At 48.6% G+C, this 25,408-nt stretch overlaps 1 protein-coding gene across 1 annotated transcript in view; it reads right to left on the minus strand.

Moving 5' to 3' along the window:
• The window catches only part of NGEF (neuronal guanine nucleotide exchange factor), a 133,516-nt gene extending 110,951 nt beyond the window's left edge, over positions 1–22,565 (minus strand). The window contains exon 1 of the mRNA XM_004033366.5: positions 22,377–22,565. The gene's annotated coding sequence lies outside the window, so the exon portion shown is untranslated. The remainder of the gene's footprint in view (positions 1–22,376) is intronic.
• Positions 22,566–25,408: the final 2,843 nt, after the last annotated feature.

Raw genomic sequence — 25,408 nt, forward strand, 5'->3', positions numbered from 1 at the left:
ATGGAGGTTATAAGACCCTTAGCCAAGAAAAAAAATGTCATTCAGATTGGAAAGGAAGATATAAAATGATCTCTATTTGCAGATAACATAATCTTGTATATAGAAAATTCTAAGGAATCCAGTAAAAAACAAACAAAAAACCCCAGAAAACTATTGGAACTAATAAACAAGTTCAGCAAAGTTTCAGAATACAAGATCAATATACACAAATTAATTGTATTTTTGTAGAGCGGGAAGGAATAAGCCATAAATTAAAATTTTAAAAAACCTATACACAATATCATCAAAAAGAATAAAGTACTTAGGAATACATTTAACAAAAGAAGGGCAACATTTAGATGCTGAAACTACAAAATATTATTGAAAAAAATTAAAGAAGACCTAAATAAGTAGAAAGATATCCTATTTTCATGGATCAGAAGAATTAATATTGTTAAGATGGCAATACTCCCCAAATTGATCTCCATATTCAACACGACTTGATTAAAATCCCAGGTGGCTTGTTTGCAGAACTTGATAAGCTGATCATAAAATTAATCTGGGAATTCAAGAGACTCATGCCAAAAACAATCAAAGAACAGAGTTGGACTCACACTTCCTGATTTAAAAACCTACTACAAAGCAACAGTAATCAAGACAGTGTGGTACTGGCACAAGATAGGCATATAGGTCAAGAGAATAGAATTGGGTATCCGTAAATAAACTCATACATCTATGGTCAAATGAGTTTTGACAGGTGCTAAGACCATTCAATGAGAAAAGGATAGTCATCTTCAACAAATAGTGCTGGGACAACTGAGTAGACACAGGCCAAAGAATGAATTTGGATTCCTACCTCACATCATATACAAAGATTAACTCAAAATAAATAAAAAACCTAGTTGTAAGGGGTAAAACCATAAAACTCTTAGAAGAAAACTAAATCTTCTTGACATTGGCATAGGTAATGGTTTCCTACATATGACACCAACTGCACAAGCAACAAAATAAAATAAATTGGACATCATCAAAATTTAAAACTTTTGTGCTTCCAAGTATACCATCAAGAAAATTCTTGGATGGGCATGGTGGTAGCTCATGCCTGTAATCTCAGCACTTTGGGGGGCCGAGGCTGACGTATCACTTGAAGTCAGGAGTTCATGACTAGCCTGGTCGACATGGTGAAACGCTGTCTCCACTGCAAATACAAAAATTAGCTAAGCATGGTGGTGCACACCTGTAATACCAGCTACTTGGGAGGCTGAAGTGGGAGGATCACTCAAGCCTGGGAGACAGAGGTTACAGTGACCTGAGATTGTGCCACTGCACTCCAGCCTGGATGAGTGAGACTGTCCGAAACAAAACAAAATTAAAAAAAGAAGAAGAAGAAAAGAAAATTCTCACAGAATAGGAGAAAATATTTGCAAATCATATACCTGATAAGAATCTTGTACCTAGAGTATATAAAGAACTCATACAACTCAATAATAAAAAATAACCCAATTAAAATATAGGGCTGGGAACAGTGGCTCACATCTGTAATCCCAGCACTTTGGGAGGCTGAGGCAGGAGGATCACTTGAGCCCAGGACTTTGAGACTAGCCTGGACAACATGGCAAAACCCCCTCTCTACAAAAAATACAAAAATTAGCTGGATGTGGTGGCACACACCTGTAGTTGCAGCTATTCAGGAGGCTGAGGTGGGAGGATGGCTTCAACCCAGGAGGCAGAGGTTGCGGTGAGCCCAGATTATGCTATTGCACTCCAGCCTGGGTGATAGAGCGAGACCCTGCTTGAAGTATATATATATACACACACACACGCACACATAAATATATAAATATATATATTCAAAAATATACATATATATGTGTGTATCTGTATGGGCAAATATATATATATATTTATTTATATATATATTTGCCCACATAGATACACACATATATATGTATATTTTCAGATCCTTTGCCCATATATATGAATTGGCATGTCTCCAAAAGACATACAAATGGCCAATAAATACATGAAAAGATGCTCAACATCATTAGCCATCAGAAATGCAAATAAAAGCCACAATGAGATACCACTTTGCACTCACTAGGGTGGCTGTTAAAAGAAAGATGGATGATAATAAGTGCTGGTGAGGATGTGGGGAAATTGGAATCCTCATGCACTGCAGATGGGAATGTAAAATGGTTGGGGCACTTTGGAAAATTGTCTGACAGTTTCTCAAAAGGTTAAACATAGAGTTACCATATGACTCAACAATTCTCTTCCTAAGCCTGTTCCCAAGACACATGAAAACATACATCCACACACAAAGATGTACACACGTGTTTATAGCAGCATGAGTCATAACTGGCAAAAAGTGAAAACACCAAGAACGTCTGTCAGCCAATGAATGGATAATTAAAAGGTGATCTATCCTTACAGTGAAAGATTATTAAGCTATAGAAGAAATTGTTCATACACGCTACAACATGAAGGAGGCTTGAAGACATTTTGCTAAGTGAAAGAAGCCAGTCAGGGAGGACCACATATTGTATGACTGCATTTATATGAAACGTCCAGAACCGGAGACTCCACAGAGACTGAAAGCAGATGAATGGTTGCCCAGGACTGGGTGGGTTGTGGGAGACGCAGAGTGAGTGACTGCAAATGGGGATGGGATTTCTTTTGGGAAGGTGAGAAAATGTTCTAAAATGGCACAGTTTTGTGAATATACTAAAAACATTGAGTTGTACACCATAAATGGGTAAACTGTGTGAAATGTAAATTTATCCCAATAAAATTGATATTAGGCTGGGTCCGGTGGCTCATGCCTGTAATCCCAGCACTTTGGGAGGCCGAATTGGGTGGATCACTTGAGGTCAGGAGTTCAAGACCAGACTGGCCAACACGGTGAAACCCCATCTCTACTAAAAATACAAAAAGTAGCTGGGCGTGGTAGTGGCTGTCTGCAATCTCAGCTACTCAGGAGGCTGAGACAGGAGAATCACTTGAACCTGGTAGGCGGAGGTTGCAGTGAGCCGAGTTTGCACCACTGCACTCCAGCCTGGGTAACGGAGCGAGACTTTGTCTCAAAAAAAAAAAAGATATTAAAAAAATAGAGGGATATCAATAGAAGTTTTGAACACTGGTTAACAGTTGGAGAAAAATGTCAACTTAAGCCTTCATAATAAATTTCCTAAGTAAGCTCCAAAGGAATTAAAGCATTAAATATTTTCTTCAAATCACAGAATATTTTGAGAAAGAATTTGGTGGTTTCCACAGCTTGCCATATGACACTGGGGAAGCTGTGGGTGTTGGGAGCGGGGAGTGGAGCCAGCCAGGCATGGCTTGTCATCCCCGTTCGGCCCTTCGCTGGCTGAATGCATCGGGCATGTGGGTTCCCCTTGGGGCCTCCTGTTGCTCCAATGTCTTGCAGGGAGGACAAATGTTATCCAACTCCTGGGACTGATGTGAGGTTGCACACTGCTGGCACTCAGTATGTGGGAGCTGTTTTATTTATGCATTATTATACAAATTAACATAGAAGATACTATTCCATCCACAAATATAATACATACACATATACATATATGGATATATACACGCATATAATACATACATACATATATATTATATACATACATGGATATATACATGCATATAATATATATATGTATTATATGTACATATACATACATGTATAACTACACATATATGTATAATTCTTATATGTATACTATATATACAGTATATACGTATATACAGTATATATACGTATATACTGTATATACGTATATAATACATATATACTGTATATATGTATATACAGTATATATACATATATGCAGTATATACGTATATACAGTATATATACATATATGCAGTATATACGTATATACAGTATATATACATATATGCAGTATATACGTATATACAGTATATATACATATATGCAGTATATACGTATATACAGTATATATACATATATGCAGTATATACGTATATACTGTATATATACGTATATGCAGTATATATACGTATATACTGTATATATATTATAGTGTATATATGTATTATATGTATTATAGTGTATGTATTATATGTGTATATACATACAATATATTATACATATACATATGCACAATATGTATATGTATTATATGTATTCATATACATATATGTATATGTATAATATATGTATACATATACTACATATACATATTGTGCATATGTATATGTATAATATATTGTATGTATATACACATATAATACATACACTATAATACATATATGGATATGTGTATATATCACTTATCCAACACAGCATAAATCCAAAAGAGGACAAAAGAAAGAATAAAAGGGTGTGAGCGTAAAACTGAATGGGGGATAAGGTTAAGAAATTTGTATTACAAAGACTCTAGTGTGGATGGGCTCAAACTTCCCTAAGCTTCCTGGCAGTCAACATGAAAAGGAGAAATGTGTCAGTGACTCATTCTACTCCATTCAGGTATAAAAACTGACCAATTCCAGCCTGGCCAACGTGGCAAAACCCCGTCTTTACTAAAAATACAAAAATTAGCCGGGTGTGGTAGCACACATCTGTAATTCCAGCTACTCGGGAGGCTGAGGCACGAGAATCGCTTGAACCCAGGAGGCAGAGGTTGCAATGAGCTGAGATTGTGCCGCTGCACTCCAGCCTGGGTGACAGAGCGAGACTTTGTCTCAAGACAACAACAACAACACAAACAACAACAACAACAGCAACTGACCAATTGCTGGGAAATGTGTTAGTGCTAAGGCTGCAGGGATTTCTACCAAGGGCTCTTATGAGAGAGGCCGCTGAGCGCAGTGATTCTCACATGTTTAAGAGCTTGTTAAATATAGTCTTCCCTCGGTATCCGTGGGGGGATTGGTTCCAGGACCCCCATAGATACTGAAATCCATGAATGTCCAAGTCCCTCTGTAAAATAGTGTAGCATTTGCATATCACCTACAAAGTATAACTTGATGGTTTCACACAAAAAGACAACCAAGCGCGCCACCACGCCCGGCTCATTTTTGTGTTTTTAGTAGAGGCGGGGCTTCACCATATTGGCCAGGCTGGGCTCGAACTCCTAACCTCAGGTGATCTGTCCGCCTCAGCCTCCCAAAGTGCTGGGATTACAGGTGTGAGCCACAGCGCCTGGCATCGTTTACCCTTTCTTATGGTTAAAAGATTTTTTAAAAATTTTAGCAGGATACATAAAGAGCCCATATTAAGTGTACAGATTGCTGGATGTTTACAGACTCAACCCGGATGCAGAAGGAGAACTTTACTGCCACTTCAGAAAGCGTCCTAACGCCCACTCGAAGTCACTGCTCCCTGCCCCCAAGGGTGACCTCTGACTTCTAACAGTTTATGGAACTAGAATCATTCTGAACGTTCTCTCTTGTGCCTGGCGCCCTTCCTCAGTGCACCCTCATAGTCGAGCACTGCATCCTTGTAGGTGGTTTGCTCTCAGGGCCGTGTGGCAGTGGTTCTCACTCTGGCACTGGCCTGGGGATCACCAGGAGGGTTCATGCACAGATTGCTGGGCCCAGAGCTTCTGATTCAGGAGGTCCGACCCGGGCCCTGGGAACCTGCTTTTCTAACACATTCTCAGACGCTGCTGCTGGGGCTGAGACTGGGGTACACACTGTGAGAATTCTCTTTTCTCTGGAAAAGGAGCCTGCCCTTGTCGTTGTTGTTGCTTTCAGGAATCGCTAAGGGGCAGCACGCCTCACAGGGGTTGGAGGGACAGGGTGGTGTGGAGACCAGGGCGGGGTCCTGAGGTGACACAGGCCTCTTCAGTGAAACTGTCAAAGTGAAGTGAAGCTGGCATCCAAGCCAGAACCCCCGGGCAACTTTGGGAATATGCACCCTCCTTGGGCCTACAGTGGAGATTTCTAGAACACAGAAATATCCACCATAGATTTCTGCTCACGGCACCAATCGACTCCCTATTCTCCCTCAGAAAGGGCTCTGGCGAAGTGTCCCACATTCTCCCTCTTCTCTCTGATGTCTGCCATCCCCTAGGGCTTCAGGCAAGGCTCTGGCGACCTGGCCTCCCCACTGCTTCCCGCCATCCTGCTGCTGTCTCGTGCCCTCTGCTCTCCAGGGCCCACCCTCTGTCCTTTTCCTCTGTTGGAATCTCTCCTGCTCGGGGGTGTTAGCTGATGGTTCTGTTTAGATGGCTGCGCCTTCCCTGTGCTCTGTATGTTGAATAGCCCACGCCTCTGCCTGGCGTCACCGAGCGCTACCAGCAGGTCCACCCACAGGTGGCCGCGGGTGATCCTGGCAAGGTTTGCTACAAGTCCTCAGCCACATTTGGGAAACATGCCCCGATAGGACAGGGGGTGGCTTCTGCCACCTGCAGCCCCTCCCTACCCCACGGTTTCTGAGCAGGAGGTCACAGGGCCGAGAAGAGCAGCAGGGACCGAGGCCAGAAGGTGGTGGTGGAGACAAACCCTCCTGGAGAGGAACTGCCCTGGGCAGCGATGCTCTTCCCCCTCTTCCCAGAGGAAAGCCGCAGTGGGAGTTTCAGCGCTGAGATAGGCCCTTTCCATTGAGCTCGTTTGATCTTCACAACAACCCCAGGGGGTGGGGTGGGAGTAGGGTGACTACTATTGAATCTGAGGCTCAGAGACACTCAGTAACTTGTCCAGGATCACACAGCTGGTAAGTGGCTGAGGTGGGATTCAAACCAAGCTCTTCCAGGTCCCAGAAGAAAGGTATGGCTGGTATCAGCACGGGGAGGTGGAGAGACTGCCTGCGAGGTGGAGCATGGCGCATGGGCTTAGGAAGCATGGCTGCCCCAGTCAAAGAGCAAAGACCAGGGCCAGTGCAGCCAGAGACAGAGCCAGAGGCCAGGACAAGGCAAGCCTGGCTCTCTCTGGGGAACTAAGCCCTGGCACTCACCAGCCAGCTCATGCCATGGGGGGGCTACAGTCCGCTCAGTAAAGCTCTCCCTCCATGATGGGTGAAGCCTTCTACATAGGGGGCCCTGGGCAGTTTGGGGGCAGGGGCTCAAAGCAGCAGCAGGTGTCTTTCCCACTGTGGCTGTGGTGGTGGATGGGTGGGTGTCTCCTGCTTCTTGTGCAGCCCTGTAGGTGCCAGGCCAGTCGTCTCTCTTCTTCTGATGTCTAACACCCCTAGGAAGGTGTTCCCTCCCAGCATGTCCTAGCAGGACTCCAGGCCAGGTCTCCCTGGTCACTCAACACACCCCAGGAGCCTCTGGTCCTATCTGTAGGGTGATGCTGCGTTCCTAGTTCACGGTATGAGGTTCAATATGGGGTCCTCAGTGAGTGGGTTCTGCCCGCTCATACAATGAGCATGACTGCGTGCCGCACTGTGCTAGGCCTCTGGTCATGAGACAGACAGGGTCTCCTGGTTTGGGACCCCTGAAGAGCAGGCAGAAGGGAATTTTCTAACATCCCCCATCTTTCCAAACCTGAACTTGCCTCTCCTCTGGCCTCTTTCCCTTCTGGAAGCTTCCCACATCTGAGCAGTGATACTGCAGGGATTAAATGAGATTATGACGATGGGCATGGCAGACACTCACCATGGCAATCCTCCCAGGCTGCTCTTTTTATTATTTGCAACTAAGTGAATGATCCGCTTTTTAAAATAGTTTTTACTTTTTGGTGTATAAAGAATCAACGGTTGTAAAACGTATATAATGTTCAATATAAAAATTGGATATAGAGTTAAAAAAAAAATCGAGTGTCTGTCAGAGCCCTCCCCTTGTCTCTGACCCAGTAAATGACATCTATGCTGCATTGTGTCGGGGACTGGTGGGTGGAACTGCTGAGTCCTGCCCCCTCTGGACATGCTGGTGACAGCAGCCACTGTAAGCCAGGTGGGAGAGGAGAGGGGCGCCTATTTTATTCAAGTAAAGTCCAGCAGCTGCCGCCATGTGTGACTGTGTCTCTCACATTTCCCTGACATCAGACAGGGCATGAGCCAGAGGGAGAGAGCTGGGGACAAGGACTGCACCTTCTAGGGTGAGCCGCTCAGCGAGCCTCCGCCCTTGGCAAGCTCCCGCCTGTGGGCAAGGTCTGCCACCCCAGCCAGAGGGACGAGGGCCAGGGCTGCTGAGCTCCCAGGCCCAGCGCAAAGCAGACGCTACGTAAAAGTGGTGAACATCATTTCCAAAGCCCAGTGGGGATGTTTATGTGCAGGGGCCGGCATGATACACTGGGTCTTTGTTGAATTCTAGTCATTGGGTCATTTGCATGTCGGGGTTGCTGTGAACTCCTTTATTAACCCATAGTCAGGGAGATTCATAAAAAGGTTGGCTAAAAATGACAACACTAATATTGGTGTCTTAGTCTGCTAACACTGCCATAACAAAATCCTGTAGACTAGGTGGTGTAAAGAACAGAAATGTATTTTCCAACAGTTTTGGAACTGTAAGTCCAAGACCAGGTGTCCAGCATGGCCAGGCTCTGGTGAGGGCCCCATCCTGGCTTGCAGAGGCTGCCTTCTCTCTGTGTCCTCATTGGGCCTTTCACCCAGGCTGGAGGGCAGTGGTGCCATCATAGCTCACTGCAACCTCCACCACCCGGACTCAAGTGATCTTCCCGCCTCAGTCTCCTGAGTAGCTGGGACTATAAGCATACACTGCCATGCTTGGCTAATTTTTTTGTATTTTTTGTAGAGATGGGGTTTTGCCATGTTGCCAGGCTGATCTTGAACTCCTGGGCTCAAGCGATCCTCCTGCTTTGGCCTCCCAAAGTGCTGGGATTGCAGGTGTGAGCCACCGTGCCCAGCCTCTTCCTCTTTTTATGAGGGTACTGATTCCATCATGGGGCCCCACCCTCATCGCCTGGTTTAAACCTAAATGCCGCCAGGCGAGGTGGCTCACGCTTGTAATCCCAATCCCAGCACTTTGGGAGGCCGAGGCAGGTGGATCACGAGGTCAGGAGATTGAGACCATCCTGGCTAACACGGTGAAACCCCGTCTCTGCTAAAAAAAAATACAAAAAGTTAGCCGGGCGTGGTGGTGGGCGCCTGTAGTCCCAGCTACTCAGGAGGCTGAGGCAGGAGAATGGCGTGAACCTGGGAGGCGGAGCTTGCAGTGAGCCGAGATCGCGCCACTGCACTCCAGCCCGGGCGACAGAGCGAGACTCTGTCTCAAAAAAAAAAAAAACAAAAAAAAACAAAAAAAAACCTAAATGCCTCCCAGAGGCCCCATCTCCAATACCATCACACGGGGGGTTAGGGCGTCAACGGCTGAATTCCAGGGGGAGACAAACATTTAGCCCATAACAACTGGACAATGAACGAAGGGAACACTTGGATTTCTGGTTGGGAAAGTCTCAGTTTAACCTGATTTCTCGAAACGGCGCCGTGAACCAGTGTTGTACCAGAGGCAGCCATCCCACCTTCCTGTTCCCGAGCCCCTACCTTGGGAGCTGCCTTGTCCTCAGCCCTGGAGGGGGCACCCTGAGTGCCACTTTCCCCCATCCCGCTGGCCACAGCTGACCAGAGCAGGGTGGAGCTTTGGCCCAGGAGGAATCAACCCAGAGGCTGAGCTGAACCAACCAGATTCCCCCTTCCGGAGATGAGGATTGGAGTGGCATTGAGTGCAACCGTGGCAGGTTCCCAGGCATGAGACAGACCTCTCGCTCAGGCCCAGCAGAGCAGGCAGGAGGCAACTCCTAACATCTCTCATCACCCCCAACATAAGCCTCTCCCTTCTGGAAGCTTCTCTCAAGTGTGCAGTGCTAGAAGCATCGAAAGCACCTTTGCACATCCTCATGTGAGCCTGTGAGTCTCCCCACGGGCCCATAGGTAGGGGGAGGTGACTCAGACCTGAGGAAGGTTTCCTGAGGATGTGAGCCCAGGAGTGGGCTGGAGGGATTCAGGCATGTAGAGGGTGCTGGGGCCTTGGTGGGGAGCAGAGAGGAGAGTGGGAATAGCCAGCGAGAACGGAAGGCGAGAGGGAGGCAGAGGGTGATGAGGTCATGTGGGCCATGGGGCAGAAAGGCCAGGATTTCTATGCTGGCTTGGGTGAGTGAGTTTTTCAAGAGGCAGATGCGTTTTTAAAAACGAGCAGTAGCCTGGCCAATGTGCGAAACCCCGACTCTATTAAAAATACAAAAGTTAGCCAGGTGTGGTGGCATGCGCCTGTAATCCCAGCTACTTTGGGAGGCCGAGGCGGGTGGATCACCTGAGGTCAGGAGTTTGAGACCAGCCTGGCCAACATGGTGAAACCCTGTCTGTACTAAAAATACAAAAATTAGCCAGGTGTGGTGGCGTGCACCTGTAATTGCAGCTACTTGGGAGGCTGAGGCAGGAGAATTGCTTGAACCCGGGAGACGGAGGTTGCACTGAACCATTGCACTCCAGCCTGGGCAACAGAGAGAGACTCTGTCTTAAAAAATAATAATAATAAAATAAAAAAAAGAAAGTGAGCAGTAATGGCAGGGACATTGGGGGCTGTGGTTTTTTCCATCCGTCTGTCATCTAAAATAGTCACAGGATTTGGGTAAACCCTAGATCCTCCTTTCCTCCTTACAGCTGCATGGGAGTTGAACCGGTGACTGTGAGGTAATTTTAGGAGGGACATGAGTCAAACGTTCAAAAAATCAGTAGCTTAATATTTTACTTATTCTAGAAAAAAACCCAATTAGCACATCAAACCTGTGATTTCACAGATATTAAAGCTTAGGATGAAAATAAATGAAGTAAGAAATTTAATTTAAAGGCAATCTGTAGAAAATATTAATAAGACAGGCAGTACATGGACATGTTAAAAATTGTAAATGTGGCCAGACGTGGTGGCTCATTCCTGTAATCCCAGCACTTTGGGAGGCCGAGGCAGGAGGGTCACTTCAGGCCAGGAGTTCGAGACCAGCCTGGGCAACATAGCAAGACCCTGTCTCTACAAAAAATAAAAAATTAGCCAGGGGTGGTGGTGCACGCTTGTAGTCCCAGCTACTTGGAAGGCTGAGGTGGGAGAATTCCTGGAGCCCAGGAGGTTGCAGTGAGTTATGATCACACCACTGCACTCCAGCTTGGGCAACAGAGAGAGACCCTGTCACACACACACAGAATATTGTAAATGTAGAAAGCAATTGATTGGAAACAATTGGAAACAATCAGGAAACACTAGATTGAAATGACCTCGGTGAGCCAGACACCAGAGCATGTTTCTGTTCGGAGCTAAGCCTTCCCTCCTCTCTTCATGTCAGCCTGGTCCACTGTGAGTGGCAGCAACAGCATTTGTGAACTTTAATGAAATACAGATTCTTGGGTTTACCTGGAGGCCTGGAGGGTGGGGCCCAGGCGTCACTGTGACAAGCCCCCTGGGGGACTCTGAGGAGCCTGGACCCTTCTTACACTGACCTCAGCGAGTCTGCACATCTCTGGAAAGGGGGTGCAGAGTGTGTGTTTGTTCAGGTCCAGGGGGAGGGTGCACACCTTTCACCAAATCCCAAGAGGGTCTCGGCCCCCTAAGCTTCCTGCAGTCCTGTTTAGCTGACACGTGATTGCCCATGCCCAGGAATCCATGTGAGTTAATCGTGAATAACCGAAACCCTCCCGGGAGGTGGCGGAGCATTCCTGATGCATACAAGACAGCTCTGGCGAGTGTTTGGGGCCTCCCCACCCCAAGGAAGGCCTCTGGGACTACCTGGTGGCTGCCCCAGGTGGGGCTGCCCAGTCTCCAGGCCACTGGCCTCTGCTCCCAGACCCACAGCAGCGCGGGGTGCTCTTTCCCCCTGATGTCGATCCCAGCCTATTTCTGATCCTTCCTGAGTTCTCCTTCTCCCTCTCTTGGCTTTTCTCTTCAAACGTCTCCTGACTAGGTTCTGGCAATGGTTCGCAGCTTAGATGGACCTTCGGGTATCCGCCTGGAGCAGCCCTGCCTGCACCTTCCCCTTCCCCCTCCTTGCTAATATCCTCTAAGGCTCTTTCCTGGAGGACTCAGTCCCATTTGTTCCTGGGCTGGCCTGAGAAGCCACTCCACACACATACCACCCTGCCCTACCACCCCCACTGAAGTCCATGGAGACGTCTGTTCATCCATCGGCTCCTTTCTCTTCTAGCAAATGTTCACTGAAAATCCACCTGCCCAGGGCCAGGCTCTGGAGAAACAAAGATGCAAAGGCCCAGCTCAGCAGGCCAGATGGTCACAATACAACATAAAAGTGCCAAGCTGAGGCCATCCAGGAGGCGCCCTGAGTCCCAGCCATGGGGATCTCGGATGTTCCAGAACTTGGCACACACTGCAGGTGTTCAAATCACATGTACCCGATATTGGTGGTTGTGCCCCTGGCCCTAGCTTGTTGCTCCAACTTGGCCCTTGTTGTGTGGCCCCTGAATTGCCTTTTTAACCAACAGACCCAGCATTTAATGCATGTTGGAGTTTTCTGACCTCCTTGCCTGGGTGAGGGCAGACAGATGTCACAGTGATTCAGTCATTCTGCAAGACAGGCCAGCAAGCTGACCTCATTTCTGCAGCAAGCACCCCCTTGATCTCTGTAATGTCATGTCATAACTTCTCTAGTTCCCCCAGCCTCCCACCTCACCTGCCCCTCTGTCCTTGTACCCAAGGTCTTTGAGAAAGCTGGAGGCTGGAGAGAGGAACTCTCCAGCAGCCCCTGACCCTGCAGCCCAGGAGGCGCCTGTCCGGCTTCTCCCACCCCTTCCCTTCTTCTGGGGACTCCTCCCTCTGCTCTGCTTCCCAATAACCCCTCCCATGCTCCCTGCTTTCCACCTGCACCCGCACACCTGAGCATGTCATTGGGACAGCTGCAGCCCTCTCACGGCCTCCTCCAGCCCTTCCCCATCCCCTGGTCGCAGCAGCAGCACTTCTTGGCCTTGACTCCAGGCTGATCTGGGCTAGGAGCTGCCCTTCAGCCCCCTGGAATCTGCACTGCCCTCCAGGGTCCTCTTCCTGTCTAGATTCTAGTGTGGAGTGCTTGTCAAGGCCATCAGGGCAGAAAGATGAGGTAACTGCTGGGAACCCCAGAAAACACCCAAAGCTGGTCCTTTGTGGAAAAACACATAGTGCATCATGTCACACCCATGCTCACAACACTCCTGAAGGCGTTTAGGAAGCAGCCCAAATGCCTTACCTGCCCTTACTGGCCCCTACCTTCCCTCCCCTTCCCCCTGCTCCCTCTCCCCTCACCCCCCATCGCTGAGGATCAGGCTCGGCTTTGCCTCAATTTCCCTTCCTCATCCTGCTGGGGGCCTTTCTTCGGGGCTGCGTGGACATTTGGTTGAGGCAAAGGCTTTCTCCTGGCCCCTTCCCCCGATCCTGGAGTCGCTGGTTCAATGACTTTGAGTGAGCTGCATGCTGGGTGCTGGGCTGTCAGCTTTCACCCATGAATGTGCCTAGGGTGCCACTGACAGCTGCCTCCAACCCCCAGAACCCAGACCATGACTCTGAGTCCCATCCCAGAGGCTCTGCCTCCCTGATACCTGCTCCCAGGACTGGGTCGGCTACCGCATGCCCCTTTCACATGGGGTCTCTCTAGCCTGGTCACTTTCTTCCAGCCTTTCCCTGCTCCCTTCCCCCACACAAGTGGATGAGTCCTCTCCAGGCAGAACAGGGCCTGTTGGGGAAGCAGGTTCAGGCCTGTTCCAGGTGGAAGGATGTCCAAGACTGCTCACCACAGTAGGGGTGACCAAAACAAGGACCATCTCAGGGCCAGGGCACTTGGACCTCTGGCCCACAGATGCAGGCAGTTTGTGACAGGTGGCAAGTGGCACTCCTTCCCCTTTGCGACCCCATCATCCACTCAGCGGTCTGGGAAGGACTTGATCAGTGTCTCTCATTTTAAAGATGAAGATGCAGAGCCTCCACCAGTGCACTTGCTCAGAGTCACACAAATAAGGCACAGCTTGTCCCCCTGGGTTCCCAAGGACCTGACTGCTCATAAAAACTTCCTCCCTACCCAGACACATATACATGGTTGATGGGAATGTAAATTAGTACAACCTCTATGGAAAACAGTATGAGGATTTCTCAAAGGACCTAAAATAGAACTACCATTCAATCCAGTAATCCCACTACTGGATATCTACCCAAAGGAAAAGAAATCATTATATCAAAAAGATACCTGCACTTGCGTGTTCATCACAGCCCTATTCACAATAACAGAGATGTGGAATCCATCCATGGATAACTGGATACAGAAAATGTGGTCTATAGACACAATGAAATACTATGCAGCCATAAAAAGAATGAAATCATGTCTTTTGCAGCAACATGGGTGGAACTGGAAGCCATTATCTTCAGTGAAATAACTCAGAAACAGAAAGTCAAGTACTGCACCTTCTTCCTTATAAGTGGGAGCTAAATAATGTGTACACATGGATGTCGAGTATGGACTGACAGACATTGAGGACTCCGAAGGATGGGAGGCTGGGAGCGGGGTGAGGAGTGAGAAATTGCTTAATGGATAGAATGTACAAAATTTGGGTGATGGTTACACCAAAAGCCCAGACTTTGCCACTGTGCAATATATCCATGTAACAAAACTGCACTCGTGCCCCCTAAATTTAAACCAAAAAAAAAAAAAAAGACTTTCTTCCTAGTGTGAATGGCAGATCAGATACACACGGACCACCTTTCTCTACTCCTTCGTCAGGACAGACATTGCTAACCTATCACAGCACACTTTCCCTTCCAACCTAGACTGGGTCTCGTTGTCCTCGATGGATTCTGCGGGCAACCATTAGCATGGATCAGCACCAACACATGGATGCCCCCAATGTGCCATTTCTGGGATACTGACTGGTAAGTTCCCAGTCTGAGAAGCTATGGGGGTCTGAGTGCCCCATGGTTACAATCAGGAGGGCTGGAGCTGGCAGGCCACTCCGCAGATGTGTTCCCACATGGAGAGTGCAGTGGGGGAGCAGTGCCCTCGGGGCTGTCTCTACACCCCCAAAACACAGGCCCTGAGCACCAGCAGGAAGCAGCCACCCTACCAAACACTTCTGCCCAGATTCTCAGCTGGGAAGGTGAGGCTCTCCTGACCTACAGGACCACTCCTTCCCGCGTGGATGCCCATGTGCTTACAAGGCCACCTTCTGTGGCAAAAAGTTCAGCATCTTGAGATGGGGAGATTATCCCAGATTACTCAGGTGGACACAGTATATTCACAAGGCTCCTTATAAGAGGAAGGCAGAAGAGTCAGAGAGAGGTTTGAAGATGCTATGCTGCTGGATTTGAGGATGGAGGAAGAGACCACAAGCAAAGTAGTTCGGGCAGCCTTTGGAGGCTGGAAAAGGCAGGAAACATCCTCTCCCAGAGCCATCAGAAGGAAACAGTCCTGCCAGCAGCATAGGTTTAGCCCAGTGAGAGCCATGTTGGGCTTCTTGTCTTCTAAAATTGTAAGATTTGCATTGTTTTTTGATTTGTTTTGTTTTGGTTTTTTGAGACAGAGTCTTGCTCTGCCACCCAGGCTGGAGTTCAGTGGCACGATCTCAGCCCACCACAACCTCTGCCTCCTGGGTTCAAGCGATTCTCCTGCCTCAGCCTCCCAAGTAGCTGGAATTACAGGCACCTGCCACCACATCTGGCTAATTTTTGTATTTTTTGTAGAGACGGGGTTTTGTAGTGTTTGTCAAGTTGGTCTCGAACTCTTGACCTCAAGTGATCCGCCCACCTTGGCCTCCCAAAATCTGGGATTACAGGCGTGAGCCACTGTGCCTGGCCTGCATTGTTTTAAGCCACAGTTTGTGGTAATTTTTGACAGCAGCAATTGAAAGCTAACACACTCTTCTTAGTGATGGAGCTCTAGCTCTATTGGGTTCACCATTATTGAGTTCCCCAAAACTCTTTCCACACCAGCATTTACCAAGCCATTTTTTGAAAAAATTGGAGCATCAGGGTTTTGCTGGGAAAAATGCCTTCACTTCTCAAGCAATATTATTCACTGGAGGGAAGTCATCATTGGGTCTAATGTGCAGGTGCCTCAAGGGAGATTTGGGGGTTGTAGAGGCTTCTGGGCTGATGACAGGTAAGCTTGAATGGCATCATCAAAAGAAGGGGGCACCTCCAACTTAGCCAAGCACAGAGCATGAGGAGCTGGTTTGGTGAAATCTTCCCAGACAGCTGATTATATTTGAGGGTTCTTGTGTACACATTCCTGTTTAGTGCTCAATCCTCTGACTATGTGCACTCATAAATTCACTAATAAATGCTGCTGAAAGTTAACTGTTGTATTGGAAAAAGTGATCCTTTTTCTTTCTCATGGCATATCAGGAAAATAATAGCTAAAATTTTGCAAGGGCCAAGAGCTTTCTGTGCACCATCTCATTGAACACTCATGGCGATCCTGTATGATCTTTACTGTACTTGTCCTATTTCTTTCACTTTTAGAGAGGAGGACATGGAGCATGGTGGGTCAGAGAGGTTAACCGACTCATCTGAGGTCACACAACTAGCAGGTGGTGGAGGCAGGATTCAAACCCAGGCAGCCCAGCTCCAGCAAAGTGCTTAAGAGCATGATTTCTAAACTGTTTCTCACCACCTTTAATTTAAAACATGTTGGGTCAGGCATGGTAGCTCATGCTTGTATACAATCCCAGCCCTTTGGGGCCTGAGGCGGGCTGATCACTTGAGTCCAGGAGTTCGAGACCAGCCTGGTCAACATGGCGAAACCCCATTTCTACAAAAAATACAAAAATTAGCCAGGTGTGATGGCACACATCTGTGGTCTCAGCTACTTGGGAGGCTGAGATGGGAGGATCGCTTGAGCCTGAGAGGTCAAGGGTGCAATGAGCCATGATCCCACCACTGCACTCCAGCCTGAGCAACAGAGCAAGACCCTGTCTCAAATAAATAAATAAATAAATAAATACAATTCTAACTTTTAAAGCAAATAGCGTTTCTCAAGAAAACAACTTTAAAGATCACAGAGAATTTGGAGGGGGAGCAAAGGTAGATAATGGCCCAGCCTAGGTTTCTAGGAAGAACACTTTGGCCCGCAAGGTAGCCACCAGGTAGCTCTGTGTCTGAGCCCTGCTCAGGCTGATCGTGGGTCTCCAGTGGGGACAACTCACAGAGAAGAGCAGCGCAAACTGGTGCCTAGTGAAGGCTGAGAAACGGAGGAGGATGCATACCGGGGGCTTTTAACCTGGCAGGGCCCTAGCACTGCTCACATGAGAAGATGCTGGCTGTCTATGCATGCTACTTAATTTTGGCATTTTCTGTGATATTTCTCCAATGAATACACAAATTAGCTATAATAATGTTTTCCCAAACACAGCCTAGATGAGCCTGTTGATTTTAGATTGAGCATCCAAACGACTTCATTATGACCCTGAGCTCCATTTCTTACCCTTGACTTGCAACCCAAGGTGGCCAATGGCGAATGACTTTGCTCTTGATTTAGGAATGCTTCCAAAGAGGCCAGAAAACTGTAGAAAGTTGCAAGTGACTGCTCTGATATCTCAGGCACCAGGAAAAGTTGTCCAGGCGCCAGATGCCCTTTTCAATCCAGAAACAACTTTAAAATCATTTTAAAGTCCAAAGCTAATTTCCTAACAAGGAACTTGGCAGAAAGGAAGCCTTTCCTCCAACGCTCAAGAATCCACCAAGGAATGTTTTTCTCACTCAGTTGAGAGCAGAACTGTCTTGATCTTTGTCCTCACTCTCATGAGTGGATTTATGACTTGGGAGCATCCTGAAAAATAAAACCCATATGCGAGGTTCTAAAAACTTCAAATACTTGAAAATTTTTCACCCCATTGGTGGGATTTAATAGGAATCTATTTTGGCTCAGCAACACTGAGTGTATCAGCTGAGAGTAGGAAATTGAGTTTTCTTGATCTGCTTATGCGGATTGTGATAAAGGGCATGGAGGCAGCTGCGGGGGCCTGAAATGATGGTGGAGAGCTTGGGAGAGGAGCAGGCAGTTTTGCCATCTTTTCACTTTGGGCCCAGAGAGCAATTGCACCCAGCAATTGCTTGTTGATGGGCTGCATGAGGTACTCTCTAGGGATTTGGCCTTCATGGAGTTCACTGTCATGTAGCCTGAAAGACTGATACAAGCAGGTCGCACTAACTTGTACATAAGATAGAGCAACACTCCAAAAGTCAGCACACTCCAAAAGTCAGCACCTTGGGACTGACCCTGGCCACTTTGGGGCGGGACCTGGGGGTCAAGGGCCTTAGGCCCAGCTTGCCTTCCATATCCCCTGTCACTGCCTCTGTGGTTCCCAAGCTTCTCTCATCCCTTGAAGGGCACTGTCCAAGTTGCTCGCCCTTCTGCAGAGCCTATATTTTGAAGGATTTGTCTCTGGTAGGAAACATACTCATTAACTAATAGTGAATTGGCACCTCTGTTTCTTTTCAGTTTTTCAATAAATATTTCTTTTTCCTTTTTTAAAAAAACTTTACCATCTGCATCTTTTTTTTTTTTTCTTTTTTGAGACGGAGTCTTGCTCTGTGGCCCAGGCTTAGTGCAGTGGTTTGATCTTGGCTCACTGCAACCTCCACCTCCCTGGTTCAAGTGATTCTCCTGCCTCATCCTCCCGAGCAGCTGGGATTACAGGTGCCACTATGCCCAATTAATTTTTGTATATTTAGTAGAGGCAGGGTTTCGCCATGTTGGCCAGGCTGGTCTTGAACTCTTGGCCTCAAGTGATCTGCCCACTTTGGCCTCCCAAAATGCTGGGATTACAGGTGTGAGCCACCACACCCGGCCCATCTTCATAATTTTTAAGTGTGCAGTTCAGTGACAATAAGTATCTTTATTCTTTTTCACTCCTTCATCCCTGCATCCCTGCTCCACTTCCTGGCCTCCAGTAACCAGCAGTCTACTGTCTGTCATCATGAGACCCACTTCACAGTTTTAGCTCCCACATATGAGTGAGAACATGAGATATTTGTCTTTCTATGCTTGGTTTATCTCATTTGACATAATGGCCTCCACTTCTATCCATGTTGCTGCCCAAAACTCCTTTTTATTGATCTATTTATTTTTAGAGATGGGGGTCTTGCTATTTTGCCCAGGCTGGATCTGAATTTGCGTTCCTCCCACCTCAGCCTCCAGAGTAGCTGGGACTACAGGACACACCACTGCACCCGGTTCATATATCCATTTTTAAACTCATCAGCAACTTGGGGCCAGGTGCAGTGGCTCACTCTTCTAATCCCAGCACTTTGGGAGGCCAAGGTGGGAGGATTGCTGGAGTGTAAGAGTTTGGGATGAGCCTGGGCAAGATGGTGAGACCCCATCTCTACAGAAAAAAAAAAAAGTAAAACTCCTGGATGACTGGAGGTCAGAGCTTCTAGCTTTGGGAGACATGGTGCTGGTGCATGAAGCTTCAGCCCAAAGTGAAGGCAACTGAGGCACAGCCACCAGGTGCAGGGTGCAGAAGTGAGGGATGAATTTCCCATGGGACACGCTGGCCATCCAGACCCCCACTCTCATCTCTGTGGACCTCTGGGGTCCTGGCATCTTGGGTTGGGCCATCCGCTCCACCTTCCCTCCACTCCACCTGTCCTGTCTCTCTTTTTTTGAATTGGAGTCTTCCTCTTGTCACCTTGCCTGTAGTGCAATGGCGTGATCTTGGCTCACTGCAACCTCTGCCTCCTGGGTTCAAGCCATTCTCCTGCCTCAGCCTCCTGAGTAGCTGGGATTACAGGGGTCCACCACCATGCCAATTTTTGTATTTTTAGTAGAGATGGGGTTTCACTATGTTGACCAGACTGGTCTTGAACTTCTGACCTCTGGTAATCCATGCGCCTCAGCCTCCCAAAGTGCTGGGATTACAGGTGTGAGCCAGCACGCCCAGCTGGCATCTTTTAAACAGACCTCATGCCTCCCCTGTCTCTGCCTCCACTGGGCCAACCCTTACCTGCAGGGCTCCCTCCCTTTTGCTAAAACCCTGCTGTCCCTTCACCTGGAATGTGCTGTCTGTGAATGTATGCTATTTAAAGAACCTGGAGCGTTCATTTTGAGTGAGTGTGAAAATAGTTACTACCTTATTTTCAAGGTAGAGAGTCTTGCTTTATAATACATCAAACCGCACCCCCAGTTCTTCTCCCCCTCCTGGAAAATCATTAATAAGTGATGGAAGATTGTTGAATGATGGCCAGCTCAGAGGCCACCTCCTCCATGCAGGCCTTGCTGATCATCCATCCCTTTGATGGTGCCCATCCTCCTCATTTGAACATGTGATTTTTTTCCTTGTCCACAGGCAAAGTGAGTTGAGGCAGGAAGATTGCGAGATGGCCTCACCCAGGCTCCCAGGTCCTTAATCAACCACCTGAGCTAGTTTCCCAAAAGCAGCCCACAGAGGGTGCTCCAGCAAATGGCCCCTCCTCAGTGCTCAGACCCCATGTGGTCTCCCATGGCCCTGGCCTCCAGGATGGCTGCCAAACAAAGGGAGGAGGAGTAAGGCTGAAGTCCTCAGCCTCAGGATCCTATCACTGTTGTTGGGGTGAGAGGGCTGTTGTGCTCTTTTCACCAAGCGGGGTTTCTGGCCTGGCCTCGGGGGTGTGGGACACAGCATCGCTTCATCTCCACTAGCCTGAGGGCCACCATTGTCCCATCTGTGTCCCCAGCCCCACTTCAAAGCCTCACACATACACTGTGCACAGCAATTATCTATGAAGGAATAAAGGAATTTTTGCCATTGGGGTCGTGCTGGGGGGTGACTTCAGAGCAACAGAGCTGACTCCTTACTCGGGAAGCAATGGGCCTATGTAGATGGGGAAGGGACGTCATCTTGGGAGACGGGATGTCCGACTTGGTGCTGGTGGCTCACCAGCTTCTTGGGACAAACAGCAGCTCCTGTGCCCCTGGTAGAGCCAGCAGGCTTGGGTGGTTAGGTTTGGTCTCCTCTGAGAGGCTCTGGGTGGCCCCACAACATCTGGGCTATTTTGTTACTGGTACAAGCTTCCGGTCTCCCACAGGCCAAGGGAAGTTCTTAAAGCAATGAAAAAAAAAAAAGGAACAGAGACAGAGTCTTGCCAGGTTGCCCAGGTTGGAATGCAGTGATATGATCATAGCTCACTGCATGACTTCTGGGCTCAAGCAGCCCTCCTGCCTCTGCCTCCTGAGTGGCTGAGACTACAGGCATGCATCAGCTCTTCTTAAAGCAATTTATCTTCCCCCATCTCTAGCCTCATCTGTATCCCCAGCCCCACTGGGGCAGAAAGCTGTGGAATGTTACTCACACTGTCATTGGATCAACCCCTGCCTTTCCTGTGGGGATCCCCTCCCTGGGAGGGGTTCCCATGACAATTTGGGCTCCAGAAAGGGATGTGGGAGGAGAGTGCGGTGGAGGGAGGTGGTCTGTGGTGTCCCTTCATGGACCAGAAAGCTTGACCCCCAAGGGGACCCTGGCTTCTACTTCCTCAGAGCTAAGCAGTGCCAAGGGGCAGCCTGAGATATGGGCAAAGGGGAAGCCTAAATGGAAAAAGAGAGAGAGAGAGTGAGAGAAAGAGAGAAGGGGCAGGGAGGACAAAGACACATGGCAAGTGTCCAAGCTGGAACATTCCCACCAGTGGCCTTATTGCATTAAGGATTTTCCCAAAAAGCAGAAATACACTGATAGTCAATGGAACATAGCAGAGCTGTCACGAGCACAGGAAACACAAGTCCCACCTCTACACAGCCAGAGACTGTGTGACTGTCCCAAATTTTAAATCAAGATAGACGATAAGAACCTACCACTTTCACATCCAAGAAAACTGTGTCCCCACACATTTCAGTCACACCGTGCTGTGGCTTGAGGCCAGCCAGATGCAAAAATCGGGAAGGTTCTGAGGGGTAGGGCCTTCTGTCTTTCTGAAAGGGGCCCCTGAGCGGAGGGGGCAGTGCTGGGGGAGCTAAAGCGCAGTGGGCTGTCACTTCACGACTATGACTTCTGTTTCCCAAGTGCACTTCCTGACCCTGAGATTTGTGCCATGGCACACAGGAATCAGGCACTTCCGTTTACATATACGCTCATTATCAGGACTGGCGTCTTGGGTGTGGGGCCTGTGCAGTCACAGGGCCCTGTTCTTAGAAGGTGCCCTGGCTTGCTTTAACGCTGTGTTGTTGTCCTTTTGAAAGTCTTACTATTTTAACAAGGGGCCCTGCATTTTTATATTGCACAGGGCCCTGCAATTATGCAGCCATTCCTGTTTTTGATCTCACTTACCCCACAGCCATAATGGAAGAGGGCCTGGAAGGAGTCCTTACCCTGATTCCCAGATGGTGAAACTGAGTGCCAGGAGGGGCAGTGCTGAAGCCGAGACCAGACAGGATCCCTCGGGTGGAATCCAGGGCTGCTGTTTCTCTTGGGGACTCCTCCTCAGTGAATGGATGGGTGGTAATCTCCTCTCCTACCTGCCCTAGCGGTAGCCTCTGTTCCTTCTCTTGTTTTATCTCATTTTATTTTTAAAAAAATACCAAAACCATTCTCTCACCTGCCAGAGAGGAGCTCATAGGAGTTGGGCTTCCTCAGAGAGTGTTCCTCCCTCGTCCCCTGTCCTGTCCAGGCACCTGCGAGCAGGCTGGTGTGTCCCCGGCTAAATCCACAGGCGCTCCACTCTGTCCCGGAGAGCCCACAGCCAAAAACTTCGTCCTGTCCTGGAAAAGCCTCACTGGGAAGCATTCCTGACCTTTAGACCTGCCTCGGCCCATAGCTGGCCACGAGCCCATAACGATCACTTCCCGGCTGGGTGTTTACCTTCCTGGGCCCCATGGGTTGAGCCAGGGTGGCAGCCACATACCTGACACAAAAGTGGTGCAGGAGGGAAGGGCTATCTGAGGGGAAGGCTGGGCATGGCTGGAATACCCACCACCCGCCCAGTGCAAGATAATGCTGATGGTCACACCAAGAGGGGCCCGTGGCACAGCTGGCCCACCAACCCCAAGCATTGGCCAAGCCAGCTGCACAGCCCTCAAATCTGAGATTTGGGAGAGGCTTTGGGGTCCTCCAGGGTTCTAGTCACTTCCTGCCATGGCCATCTGGCCTTAACTCAATCACTTCCAGGCATGGAACACTCACTGCTTTGTAAGGCATCTTGCTCCATTATTATTATTATTATTATTCCCTCTAATAGCTTCCTTTAATCCAGTGCTTACTACATGACAGGCACTGGGCTAAGTACATTACATAATCTATGTAATCCTTGTGTTGTCACTATGACCAGAGAATCATGCCATTTTAAAGATGCAGAAACAGAGGCTCAAGAAATTGATCACCTTGCTCAAAGCCCCACAGCTAGTAAGTTGGGGATCCAGGATTCAAACCCAAGCCAACTAGTATCAAAACCACTACCATCATTTGCCAAGTTTAATTGCTACAACATCCATCTTTATATAAAACTCAAATCAGCATTTGTTTTAGCTATCTGTTCTGGAAACAAATTAACTCAAAGTGTGCGGCTTGAAATAACACTCATTTGTCATCTCAGTTTCTGTGGCTAGAAGTCTGGGCACTGCTTGGCTGGGTTCTCTGCTCAGGGTTTCTCATAAGTTGCCATCCAAGTGTTGGAGGGGCTGAGGTCTCATCTCATGGCTCCACTAGGGGGGATCCACTTCCAAGCTGCTGGTGTTGGCAGGATTCAGTTTCTTAGGGCTGTAGGATGAAGGCCTCAGCCCCTCTCAGCTGTCAGCTGTGGCCACTATCTGTCCTTTGCCACGTGGGCCTCTCCGCCCTGGCAGCTCGTTTCATCAGAGAGGGCTATGGAGAGAGTCTGGGAAGAGGTAGGTCAGTCTTTTGTAATATACTCAAGGATGTGATATTCCATCACTTCTGGCATATTCCACTCGTTAGAAGGAAGTCATCAGGCACAGCCTACACTCAAAGGTAGGGGATTACACAGGGCACAATACCAGGGGTGGGGGTCCCTGAGGGCCATCTTTGAAAGTTCCCACAGCCATCTGATTGCCACAAAACATGGGTTTCAGTTTTGTCCCTGAAAGCCAGATTGAAGTAGTCTCTCATCTATTCTCTCACCCATCCATCCACCCATCCACCCATCCATCCACCCATCCACCCATCCATCCATCCATCCATCCATCCATCCACCATCCATCCACCCATCCATCCATCATCCACCCATCCATCCATCCACCCACCCATCCATCCATCCATCCACCATCCACCTATCCATCCATCATCCACCCATCCACCCACCCATCCACCCATCCACCCATGCATCTATCCACCCGTCCATCCATCAAACCACCCATCCATCCATCCACCCACCATCCATCCATCCATCCATCCATCCATCCACCCACCCATCCATCCACCCAACCATCTACTCATCCATTCATCCACCCACTCATCCACCCACCCATCTACCCATCCATCTACTCATCCACCCATCCACCCACCCATTCATCCATTCACCCACCCACTCATCCACCCACCCATCTACCCATCCATCTATTCATCCACCCATCCACCCACCCATTCATCCATTCACCTACCCATCCACCCGTCCATCCATCCACCCACCCATCCATCCACCCACCCATCCATCCACCTATCCACCCATCCATCTATCCACCCATCCACCCATCCATCTATCCACCCATCCATCCTTCCACCATCCATCCATCCACCATCCATCCCTTCACCCATCCATCCATTCACCCACCATCTATCCATCCATCCACCCATCCATCCAACCATCCACCCACCCTTCCATCCATCCACCCTTCCATCCATCCATCCATCATCCACCCATCCATCCACCCATCCACCTATCCACCCACCTATCCACCCATCCATCTATCCGCCTATCCATCCATCCAACCATCATCTATCCATCCATCCATCCATCCATCCATCCATCATCCACCCATCCATCCATCCATCATCCACCCATCCACCCATCCATCCACCCATCCACCCTTCCATCCACCCACCCATCCATCCATCCACCCTTCCATCCATCCATCCATCCATCCACCCATCCATCCATCATCCACCCATCCATCCACCCATCTGCCATCCATCCATCCACCCATCCACCCATCCATCATCCATCCATCCATCCATCCATCCATCCATCCATCCATCCACCCAACCATCTACTCATCCATTCATCCACCCACTCATCCACCCATTCATCTACCCATCCATCTACTCAACTACCCATCCACCCACCCATTTATCCATCCACCCATCCATCTATCCACCCATCCACCCATCCATCTATCCACCCATCCATCCATCCACCATCCATCCATCCACCATCCATCTCTTCACCCATCCATCCATCCACCCACCCATCCACCCACCCATCCACCCACCAATCCACCCAACCACCTACTCATCGATTCATCCACCCACTCATCCACACATCCACCCACTTATCCACACATCCATCTACCCATCCATCTACTCATCCACCCATCCACCCACCCATTCATCCATCCACCCATCCAGTCATCCAGTCATCCACCCATCCATCCACCCATCCACCCATCCATATATCCA

Source organism: Gorilla gorilla, chromosome 11 (assembly GCF_029281585.2).
Source record: "Gorilla gorilla gorilla isolate KB3781 chromosome 11, NHGRI_mGorGor1-v2.1_pri, whole genome shotgun sequence".
In the NCBI taxonomy this organism is placed as follows: Eukaryota; Metazoa; Chordata; class Mammalia; order Primates; family Hominidae; genus Gorilla; species Gorilla gorilla.